Below are 12289 nucleotides of genomic sequence, written 5' to 3' on the forward strand. Positions count from 1 at the left end.
TTTGGTGATTGTGTGGCATTCCTGGCCTGCTCTAAACAGATACGATAAGTTGTGTAGTTTGCAATTTTTCTTTGAGCTATACATGTAACACATAACAGCCCTTTGCATGAGTGGAATGTATGTTTATCTCCAGATTGTGGCTTTGAAAGAAAGTTGGCAAATCAAAGAATTGGTCGACATGACGTTTGGATATAAAAAAAAGGTGTTGAAAGCCTGGGGTGTGTTCTAAAAAACCGCTTTGTCTTTGGGTGTTATTATGAAGTGTTCTTCCACTGACAGTGCTTGTAACTCACCAAGCCTTCTTATGGAAGTGGTAGCAACTGAAAATAAAACCTTATTTGTAAGATATTTTAGTGTACTCTTGTGAATGGGTTAAAATGGTGGCATCGTAAATCTGTGCAGGAGTGCGTTTAACTACCAGTTTGGAGCAGACTGTGTGAATGGTGGGTATATTCATATTACTCCCTCCATGAACATTTTTGTTGCTATGTGGTGTAAGCTGTAAGGGCAGATAAATGTGCTTTAAGGAATTTGAATACCATCCCGGAGTCAAGAAGGTACAGTAAGTACATAACAATATCCCTAGAAGAAAAATATGCAGGAATGACTTAATGCTCTGTGCACCAAATGACAAACAAGTTCCACTTGTTACAATAGAGTGTACGAGTGTTAGGTTTCCATGCTTCTTTTAGGATTTTCATGAACCCTGGTAGGAGGTTTAAGTGCCCGAATTCTAAAACCTCAGTAGCCAGGCTACCAATCTGAGTCTTTGTGAGTCTGGATGAGTTAATTAATGATGCTTCAGTATTAAGAATACACACACTGGGGTTTAATCAGAGATTGTACTACCATGCGTACATGACGTGGATAGCACACTTTTCTTGCCACGTTGGTGCTATCTGTGTAACAGTCATGTTCTCAAGCTGGAATTTAGGCACTATTTTGCAGGTCAGTGGGATGGGAAAGGGATAGAAAAGCATAAGCACATTTCCATGACCAAATTAGCCACATAGCATTTACTAATAAAAACCTTTCTGGGTACCTTGAGGAAAGGTTGGGACACTTTATGTTTGCACATGTCCTATATTGAGAAAATGTGTTTGAGTTTTTGCTGAGCTCCTCTGCATATTCTTGTTGGAATATTTCTGCATAGGTAGTCTGCCAGACAATTGTCCCCTCTGGGGACATGCTAGGCCTGAAGCCAAACGTCCTTGGGGAACCATCATTTCAAAATGTGCTTTGCTATCTGGAAGAATGTTAGGGAATATGTCCCCGCTGTTTGGTTACATAAAACATTGCTGTTATGTTGTCCGTCTTTATGAGAATATTCTTGTTTTGATTTTGTGTTTGTATCTGGAAGTAAACTAAAGTTTTTAGCTCTTCCTTTAGTTCCAAGATATTGATTTGCAATTGTGTGTGGTTGGTTGTTCAAATGAAATGTGATGACGATGTGCTCCTTATCCTTTGTGGGGGATATCTGTTGTGTTACGACCACTAGATTCTTTCAATCCCCCAATATCTGTGACCATTTAAAATTAGCCATTATTGAAAACAGTCTCATGTGAAGTTTACTTGAGGTACCACAATGACATTATGCCTATCAGTTTCATTACAGTTAGAGACTTTCCTGGCTGATAAAGGGGCACAAGCGGTTGAAATGTGTGTACTCTTTCTTGTGTCTCTTTTGCATTCAGCTGTGCTCAGAGATTTATTTATTTTTTTGATTGGGTTAGGTTTGATTTTGTTTCACCTATGGACAACCCCACTTGATTAAACAGAGAGATTGCCTTCTGCGTGTTTGTTGTGATGAATCCTGCCGAGTCCTCACAAAGACCCTACCTAAAGTCTAGCCACAGATGGCCAGGGCAAGGCAGCCACTACCTGATCCTAACCCTGGGAGTGGTATTAGCTGGGAGCATCACCTAGGAGGAGAAGGGCCCTAAGGGAATAGGAGGAATTCGTTGTCTGGGATGTGGTATTTGTCCTCCTCAGAGGAAGAGATGTCAGTGATGCCAGAATCTATAATGGCTTGTTGTCAGGGTGATATTTCTTGTTCCACAGGTATTCATATTGGGGGTTGCTGAAACTGTACGAATCAATCTTTTATTGGGCATAAAGCTACCCATCATAAAGTTGCACACATCTATGATGGTAGGAACTCTTGTAGCCAACTAGAGAACACTAAATGTGACATCAGAACCTTACCATTTTAGGTTCTGATAAAGCTAACTCTCCTTTGATTCTAAAACAATCATTGACTCCTTTTAAATTTCATCCTGAAAACGTAGTCAATAATAGAAGTGAAGTAAGTTCATATAATAATGATAATGATAATGATGTGTTATTTATATAGCGCCTTAGTCCAAAGCGCTTTACAGAGCACATATTTACATACAATATCACCCAACCGAAATTGGTACTCATTTATCGACCTCGGAAGGATGAAAGGCTGAGTTGGCCTTGCCAGGATTCGGACCTGCGACCTGCAGATCACGCTCAGTTCACAGCAACGAGCGTACAACTCGCTTAAAAAATGTATAGCAAGAAAAAGATAATTTGAACATTGGGGACTTCAAGTCCCACAATGGCCAAAGTACTGGAATGAAGTAGAGGGATTTGGAGTTACTAGACTGCAATGTGCACTGTAATGATTCTAATGACCCCCACCTGAGAGGGTCTGGTGAGTATAAACCGCCCCATCAGGTGAAGGTCATAAGAAGAAGCAGAAGTTCGAGTAATTGTCGAGACTCCACGTTGCAGTGGAAGCAGAAGTTGAAGGGAAGCAGAGACGCTGGAGCCAATGTTATTTGTAAAGTGGATGCTAGTTGCGTGAGGGTCTCTACCCTTAATGACCCTGTATGCAGAGTATGCACGGTGGGAAGCATTGTTGCAGAATGCCTGCACCATGGTGGCAATGTATGCAGAGGTTGCGCGACAGGATGCTCTCCCCAGTTCCACGTTCTTAATGCTGGAAGTGTATCCTGTGTTCAGCTGCTCCTGTGCCTTTAATTTGAAAGCCCAGCCCTTAAAGACTGAATGTGGCAAATAGCACTGGCGTATGAGTCCGGCTGAGAGTCCAGTCTCTCCCCACTCTCCCACAAGTCACTACCAGGCACCTCTCTTATTTGTAAACTCCTGTTTCGTTACTCAGCTCGACCGCTGATACAATGGAGCAAGTGGGTCCACGAACTCGGCAACAACAGTGGTGACTCGCTGAGACAAGTAAAAGTGACTCAATTTTCAAGGTGAGTGAAAAGGCAGTGGCTAATGTATGTGGGATGCTATCTGATTCTCGGAACATACTACACGCACAGATAGCAACATCTGTAAATTTGGCACAGAATATGACAATAACTGAAAATGACATAAAAAGTAAATTGATTAGCCATGGCGTAACCAATGCTGAACTCTTACAGGTTGATACTGTTTTCGTATACTCAAAGGCTCATAAGCGAGCAAGTCCTGTGTCAAAACAGACAGTACTTGAGGAGGCTCATAAAAATGTGAATGAACTCAAGGAAACTTAATTGAACAACCAGAGCCTTGAAAAAGAACGAGGAGATCATGTCAATGTAACCAGAGCTGTGACGGAGGTAAGAACTCTGAGGCAAATTCATTCCATCAGCTCGCTGTTTGAAGTTTGCGCTGAGAATCTACCCTGCACAGACGATGTAGAAAGAAACCTAACAACACAGTACAAGACTTATTGGGAACTCGATCAAATTGACGGCATGGATCGCGAACACATTGCAATTAACTTGGAACGAGTAACAGCAAAGGAAAACAAAACAAAATCTCAATATTGAGCGGGAAAAGTATATTGTTGCAAGATTAAAATGAGAGGCCGTACAAATGAGGGAGCGTATCTACAAACAGTCCCTGCACTTTTCTTTTGAGGAAAGTTACTCTAACAAAGACGCTACTAAATACATATCAACTCCTACTGTTGTATTTAAAGGCAAACAGCAATTCATTACATCCCTCAATGCCCGGAGTGACTTGAATGGTGATGAAAGTGAATTAGGTCAAAAGGTGGATACTGCAAATGCTGACAGACATTCACCTGTAGATATCAGCAACGTGCATGAGGATAAATGTCAAGCAACAAATCTTGACTCGTCTACTGTGCAGTGCTCGCCGACCTATTCGCCGTTAAGTAATCACTCTTCGGAACACGAGTCAAACTTGCAAGGACCGCAACTTTCTAATGAGGCAGCGATGCAGATCCATAACAACGTAATGGCAGCCTTCACAATTTCGCTTGCCCCCGTTTTAAGGCTCTATGAAGACATTCGCAGCAGTTTAAAAGACCATGATACTCAGCTTGCCATGATCCATGCTAAACACTTACATATAGAAATCTTTACAACAGCTATCCGAGATGGACTCGACATTGAGGCAGAGTCTTCTGCGAGATTGGAAAGTTCGCTTAAGTGATATTGCAGAGGGCGAATACATCGAAAAAACCAACATGATGGACGCACTGCTGGAGTCCATAAGATGGATGAGAAAAAATGCTAAACTATCAGTAAAGAACATGACACACGAACATCTTAGCCATGTCAACATACTGGAATCGCAAGGCACAGTGCAACATAAAGGAAAAACAAAAACAATGGACATTAATAAAAGGAAACAAAAAGGAGTGCTACTTCATTCTCTTCATGGCCAACTGTTTGAATTGGTATCAGACACAAGTATGACAATACTTCCTCCAAACCATGAAGCTCAACTCTCCAAAGATGATGAATAAGGTGGTGACCTTCCGATAGCTGTAATCTGTAGGTCAAACACTCAAAATAAAACAAAATCCAACTCGTCAGCTCCCAGCAGAATGTTATAACAAATGTAACACAAGCAAATCAGAATGCTACACTTCATTTGAGTAAGCACATGGATATGCAACCTGACGAGGAGGAAGTGTTTGCTATTTTAAAAAAACAAACTAAACTAAGAGAAACACAGACTCAGTGAGAAAGGATCCAGAAGAGAAGTACATTACAAGCTAGCACTTACTTCTGTGGTGAACACCAAGATCATCATTAATGTTGAGTCAATGTTGATGTCCAATAATGTAAATAAAATGAAGACAGAAACTGTTCGCTTAACGAGTTAAGATCTGAGCAACTTAGAGGACCATGATCTTCTGGAAGATTTGTTGCAATACTTGGAAGAGAACGAAGATTCAATATTAAGTTGTCAGGAGATTATTAGTAACTCAGATGGGCAAGATATTCCCCATAATCCAACACCAACACCACTAGAAAGGGGATTAAGCTTCAAGCAAAGGTAGCGAGACTCAAGTTCGGAGATAGACCAATCTTGGGGTACTTCCTCGCGTTTCTTGACACTTTCACAGAAACTAAGAAAGCTGCTTGAAACAATGAAATCAAATCCCGGACCTAAATGCGAATCATTGTGTTTGCGAATGGCAGAACTCTCAATCCTATAAAGCCTTGTGACAGAAGCCCAAAATCAACAAATGAAGCGTACCACCATGAGAAACTATCGCGACACCCAACAAAAGAATGGAGCAAAGTGGTTTTAGAAAATATACTCACAGCAAAAAACAAGGTGAACCTGAACCGGAGAAACATAATGCAATTACTTCATTGCGTACCAGCCCTAAGAACCCGTCTCTTCGGACGAATTCGCAATTATATAATACGTAAAAGAAATTGGAATAGACTGGGTAATATTACACATGAAATCACAATTGGCAAAAGACTTGATGTTAGCAGCCAGGTCATCAATCTTGTCCATTGGTTTAGAAATAAGGGAATATACTCTGCCTAAGGAATATGATAATATGCAAAATTACAAATCTGAGTCAAGCAAACACAAATGTTTGCCAGGGAAAGAACAAAACCCAAGAAGCGCCCCAACCTTTGAAACTAGAATAAAACTCCTGACTGTCACCTTCAATAACAGACTGCTGCGAAACAAAAAGGTGATACAAACAAAATCGAAGAAACCAAGAAGATGATCCTGCATTCTGGAATTGTCTATTAAGATTCCTGACAAATAAGCCCTTTGACTAGCCACAAGAAAACTGGACAACAAAATGAGGAACCTTGCTATCTTTGAACACCCAAGGGTTCAAACACATCTTTGGGGAGCACTCAGCTAAATTGGGACAATATGACATCATTTGTCTACAAGAGACAGGGATGAGTGATATACCTTCTCAAGACGGTTATGTTACATTACTCAATCCTACATTAAAAGGCCAACGTGGAAAACCCTATGCAGGGCTATTGGCAATTATCACAAATAATCTTGCCCTCACGATTAGGCAAAGTGAATATATCAATCCTTTTATCCAGGTACCGATCCTACAACACACACATACAGATGGAGACTTTCCCACATCATCGAAATAATAAATACAATAATTGACAACTGCCATTTGAGTTTAGTGCATTTCCACCTTTTAATTTGTGGCGATCTAAACATGAAATGCCTAGATCAGAAGGGAATGCCAAAAAATGTCAAGCATACCACAGTGATGAACCATGAACAAAGAAACTATCTGTGGTATCAAGAGATAATGCTCAAGAATTGTTGCATGTTAAATGGACAAACGACCGAAGATATTCCCAGAAAACCAATATGGAAAGGGAAAAACAGCACTTATACCATTGATTACATATAGAGCTCGTGTAATTTTAGGCATAACATCGAAAGACTAGACATAATACCAATGGACCTGAGTGATCACATGGCAATGTGCGTGACTTGGAAAATCCGGAAAATTATTGTAACCAGACATCACTTACCAGAAGTAGTACTAAATCAAAGAAGAAATCACCTAAAGTTCACTTTGGAAGACATCAAGACGCTAACAGAAAAATATTGAGAGCAATCTAAAGAAGATCACACTGGAGTATCCTATGTGCCACTATTAGCATGCTATGAGGTGACACAAACAGAGTTCAAACATCTGCATCATAAACCAAAACATCAGTATAGCACTGAGGTGGCACAACAGAAAGAATCCCTAAGGAATGATCTCAAAAAAGCAGAGAAGATTCGGGGGGGCGCTGTTGCGCTCAGCGAAGATGGCCGCCTGATTTTCGGCTCCGTTCTGTGAGGCACCTTCTCGTCGGAATTATCCTGTCTGCTCCCGCACCACGACCATCCGACACTCCAGAGGGGCTGCTGAGGAGTCCGGGCACCCACAGTCAAACCGCCGCCCACGGTGCCGCTCCTGCTGCGGAGATACGACCCGCCGCGGGCTGAGCGGGAGTGGGTGCCTCCCTGACCCCGCACTACGATCCACGGGATCGCGCTGGAGTCCCGCGGCTTGAGGCCTGCCGAGGGGGAGGGGCGCTTCACTCGGTTGCACGCTCGCCCTCCCCCACTTGCTACGAGGGCGGCTGGCCCCGTTTTCTGATCCCGGTGGACACCTTGTCCGGACTCCAGAGCGCTCCGCTCCGCTGCCCCATCCTGGGCGGCGTGCTGCCGAACTTCCATCGTGGGCTGGGCGGAGGCGGGTGCTCCCCCGGCCCCGCTCCTGACTTCGGGGGACCGCACCGGTGACAAGCGGCTTGCGGCCTACTGTGGGGGTTGGGCGCTCTGATTGATCTGTGCGGTCGCTCCCCCCCACCGGCTACGGGCACCGCTGGCTCATCCTCTACACCAAGGTGCCCCCTTACTCCGGATTCCAGAGCGCTTCGCTCCGCTGCCCCATCCTGGGGGGCGTGCTGCACACCATTGGGACTCTGGTGCTCCGGCCGGTGAGTTGCCCCCTTCCCCTGGACCCCGGCCCCACGTCTCTTATACCTCAGGGGCCACGGGTACCTCTCGGGCCCCCTGGCACGAGGTGAGTGCACCCCGGGCCCGCTCCATTTCAACTGTGCCGCACCATAAACGTTTCTTCCCGGATCCGTGGCCTGCGGAGGCAGATTTCGCCGACCTGATAACCTATCTCTGAGACACTCCGTGGAATTTACCCTAGCCAAGCCCCTTTCGGCTGCTTTTCCTCCCGCATCGGAGTGCGCTGTGGTCACCAACCACCAACGTTCCAAGTGCCATTGCTCCTGGTCCCTAGTTGCCCTGGATTCCCTCCTTCCACTGACCGCCTTACTGCCTCTCACAGTGGCATTCCTCTCCAGTGGTTTCTCCCCCAGCCACCAACCCCCCCTCAAGCCTTCAGGAGGTGATACCCAGCACGCTTATCTACACGGAGACATCATCAACGGTTTCCCACCGAACCTCCCGACTGGTGGGCCTATTCTCCAAGGGGGTGCACCACCCGCCTCACTGCATTGTATTGTGGTGGTCTCCTACACCACACTGACACCTGCGACTCCGGCTACTACTGCCTCTACTACTGTTTAATACCACTCGGACCCTGACCACCCCTACAGACTTTCCGGTGGGGTGTTCGGGTCCACCCGGAGATCATCGGCTCCCTCGTGCTCCGGCGGGGCCCCCCATCGGAGACGCCATACCCCTTCCTTCCTGGTGCTCTGCTTGGGCCTCCTGTTCACACGTCTCCCTGACGATCCTGGCGTCTCCCCTTGTGGCCCTGCCCTCTCTCTTCGGTACTTAAGTTTCCCCCCCTACCGGCAACATGTCAACACGAACCGGCAAGAAACAATCCTCGATCAATATTTTCACGAAACCCTCGGGGACCCCCGGAGCTGAGGCGTCATCACTGGAACCTTCCCCCTCACCGGTACTGGAACCATCCGACTCCCAGAAGATGATGGAGTTTATCCGAGAGGGGTTCACCACAATTCATAGTAAACTCGATGACATGAACGGCACGATTTCATCCATCAAAGCACACATGGAGAGGACTGATAGTCGTGTTGCCGAGATCGAGACACGAGTGGGCACCGCCGAGGACGGTCTGGGTTCCCTCCGTGCGGAGGTCTCCACGCTATCTGCCCGCGTTACGGAGGTAGAGAAGAAGAACGAGGACCTCGAATCCCGCTCGAGGCGCAACAACCTCCGCATAATCGGGGTGCCAGAGGATGATATACATGAACCCATGGAAGACTACGTGGAAGGCATGCTACTCCAACTCCTTGACTCCCCTAAACTTTCCCCGCAGTTCGCGATCGAGAGGGCCCACCGCTCACTTATGGCAAAACCCAAACCTGGAGCACCCCCACGCCCGATCATAGCCAGGGTCTTAAACTTTCGCGACCGCGATGCACTCCTCAGGGCGGCGAGGGCCAAGGGGGACCTTCGTCTAGGCGCAGCCAGGATCCACCTATATCCAGACTTCTCTGTGGCAGTTCAACGTGAGCGAAAAACCTTCCTGGCAGTGAAGAAGAGGCTGCGCGATCTCCAGGTTAAATATGCAATGTTATACCCCGCTAAACTGCGTATCGAACACACAAACCGGGTTTACTTTTTCACGCTGCCCGAGGAGGCATCCAGGTTCATTGATGAACGCTTTCCCGGCTGAAATGCTCCTGCGACAGTCACTGACACTGACCCGCAACTGATCGCCCTAATTGTTGAATTGACACCGTTTAATCCTGCCTTAATTCTTGGCTGAATTTTTGTCACTCCGCTATTACCTGATGTGTCTCCCGTGTACTGCCTCGTTCACATTTTTGACAAAAATGTTGGTATCACTGTTGTTGTTTCTCACTGTGATTGTTGCCTCCGGTTTCACTGGCCTGTCACAATATAGCCGGGTTGCTGGGCAATCTCCTGCTCGGCCCACCCCCCTCCCTGATAGGCTCTGGATGCCCGTCAAATGCTTTTCTCCCCCTTGTTCATCTCTCCTTAGGATTTTCTCTCAGTTCTCGTAGTTGAGCTAATACGATTCTCGGTCCAGCGGATCGGTTATACATACTATCTCATTCCAGTTCTCTTGTTTCACCACCTGCTGTCCATTCCCTCCACCGTCACCCATGGTCCCTCCCCTGGGTGGGAACGGGGAATATTAGTGGGCACTATGTTTATCCTAAAATTGCCTTATGGTTTGGAGCATCGCCGCCAGGCCGGTACACAGGCCCCCCAGGCGTTGATGCCATCGTGCTTGTTTTGGTTGTTTGGGTGTGGGTTGTTCATCCCTTCGTTTGGGGGAGGGATGTGGGAGGGGGAGGGGGGATCGGGGTTAAATGTTAAAAACAGCTTGGTGTTCGCAGAAAGGGCAGAGCCCGAAGCATCATGGCCCCGTCGGCGTTTTAAATTGATCCGCATTGAGCACCGTCAATGGGGAGCACATTTCCACCCACCCGTATTTCTCTATGACTATCCCTGGAGGGTCGAGTGAGGAAACCCTGACATTTATGAGCTGGAACGTACGGGGATTGGGTAATTATAAGAAAATGAGGTTACTACAACTTCAAGCCGAGCGACATGGGACTAAAATCCTCTTCCTTCAGGAGACACATGCATGCACAGAATACTGTGAAAAATTTGCTAAAACATGGGGTCCCCAAAGGTACTTTACCACCTATTCTACCCAGAGCCGCGGGGTTATGACCCTTATTCACAGAAGTCTTAGATACAACCCCATCGCCACGATTATCGACCCCCTGGGCAGATACGTTCTACTCCATGGTATCCTACAGAATAAGGAAGTAGTCCTGTTGAATATATACGGCCCCAATATTGATGATCCCGGATTCTATTCTGATCTTATAACTCTCTTAGATGGCTTCCCTCTGATACCGATTCTCTGGGGAGGCGATTTCAACACAATATTCGACGTGGATCTGGACAGATCTGGTTCCAGACCCCGTCAACTCTCCAGAGCGGCTTACACTACACTCTCCTCTCTTCCCCGCTTGTCCTTATTTGACGCATGGAGGCTTCTCTACCCTGATTCCCGCTCTTATTCCTTCTACTCTACGGTTCACGACTCCTTCTCTCGGATTGACAGATGGCTGGTGTCTGATGGGCTAATAAGGAGTGTATCTGGCATGACAATCCTCCCCAGGACCCTATCCGATCACTCCCCTGTAACCGTTACACTATGCTGGGGCCCGGATCGGGATCGATCCAGATACTGGAAAATGAAGCCGCATTCTCTACTCGATTTGGTATTTAGCTCTGAGATGGAGTCGGCGATCGAGGAGTTTTTTGAAATCAATACCAACTCCGTGTCCTCGCAGGCCACCCTCTGGGAATCCTTTAAGGTCTACATCAGAGGCATTGCCCTCTCCAAGGAAAATGGTATCCTCAAATCTATTCGCAGGGAGATCGCCGAGAGCGAGGCCACGTTATCTTCACTGGAAGCTCAGTATTCCCTAGATCCAACCCCTGTAACCCTCGCGTTAATCGGCACCGAATTGGACACCTTCCGCGCCCTCGCGGACCGCGAGCTGAAGTTTCTTGATAATCCCGGGCGGGCGAGGAGGTATGGTGAGGGCGAGCGCCCTGGCCGTCTCCTAGCTAGACTCCTCCGCCATGAGTTTGGCTCCCCACCCATTCCCGGAATCCAGAGACCCGATGGATCCATGGCCACCTCCCCTGGAGATATCAATGCGGAATTCCTTTCCTTCTACCAATCCCTGTATGCACACTCTGACAGTGCCACCGATGCAGAGATCGATGCTTACCTGAGTGGACTCCCACTCTCGGTCCTCTCTCCCGACACCATCGGATCCCTCGAGAATCCATTCACCCCTGAGGAGTTCTCGGATGCTATAGACTCTCTATCCTCGGGTAAGGCCCCAGGTTCAGATGGTATCCCTGTCGAGTTTTATAAACATTTCAAATCACTCCTGCTCCCCCGCCTGGTGGCTCTTTGGGAGGAATCGTTGGAGGCGGGCCAGTTCCCCCCTTCACTCCGCGAAGCCACCATAACAGTCCTACTAAAACCTAATAAATCCCCCACTCAATGCGGCTCTTACCGCCCGCTCTCACTGATCAATTGTGACGTTAAAATTTTCGCAAAATTACTCGCTCTAAGACTGGTCCCTTACATGCCACATATCATCCACCCTGACCAAGCGGGGTTCATCCCGGGCCGCTCCACCTCCTTAAATCTGAGACGTCTTTTCAACATTATAAGCAGAGTGAACCCTGGCGTACACGCGGTGGCCGCGACCCTAGACATGCAAAAAGCTTTTGATTCCGTCTCGTGGAACTACCTTTGGCGGGTACTCGATAAATGCAAATTTGGTCCCACCTTTGTATCCTGGATCAGGCTACTTTACTCCAACCCCGTCGCCAGAGTTCGCACTGAGGACCGCTGCTCCCCCCTATTCCAAATAGCTAGGGGCACCAGACAAGGCTGTCCCTTCTCGCCCTTAATCTTCGCTGTAGCAATGGAGCCGTTTGCGGACATGCTTCGCCAGAACCATGCGCATAG

At 47.1% G+C, this 12289-nt stretch overlaps 1 protein-coding gene across 1 annotated transcript in view; it reads right to left on the bottom strand.

Annotated features, from left to right (window-relative positions):
* The window catches only part of IL7 (interleukin 7), a 405016-nt gene that overhangs the window by 198703 nt on the left and 194024 nt on the right, over positions 1-12289 (bottom strand). The window lies entirely within an intron of this gene.

This window comes from Ambystoma mexicanum, chromosome 5q, assembly GCF_040938575.1.
Source record: "Ambystoma mexicanum isolate Mex_15411 chromosome 5q, UKY_AmexF1_1, whole genome shotgun sequence".
Lineage (NCBI taxonomy): Eukaryota > Metazoa > Chordata > Amphibia > Caudata > Ambystomatidae > Ambystoma > Ambystoma mexicanum.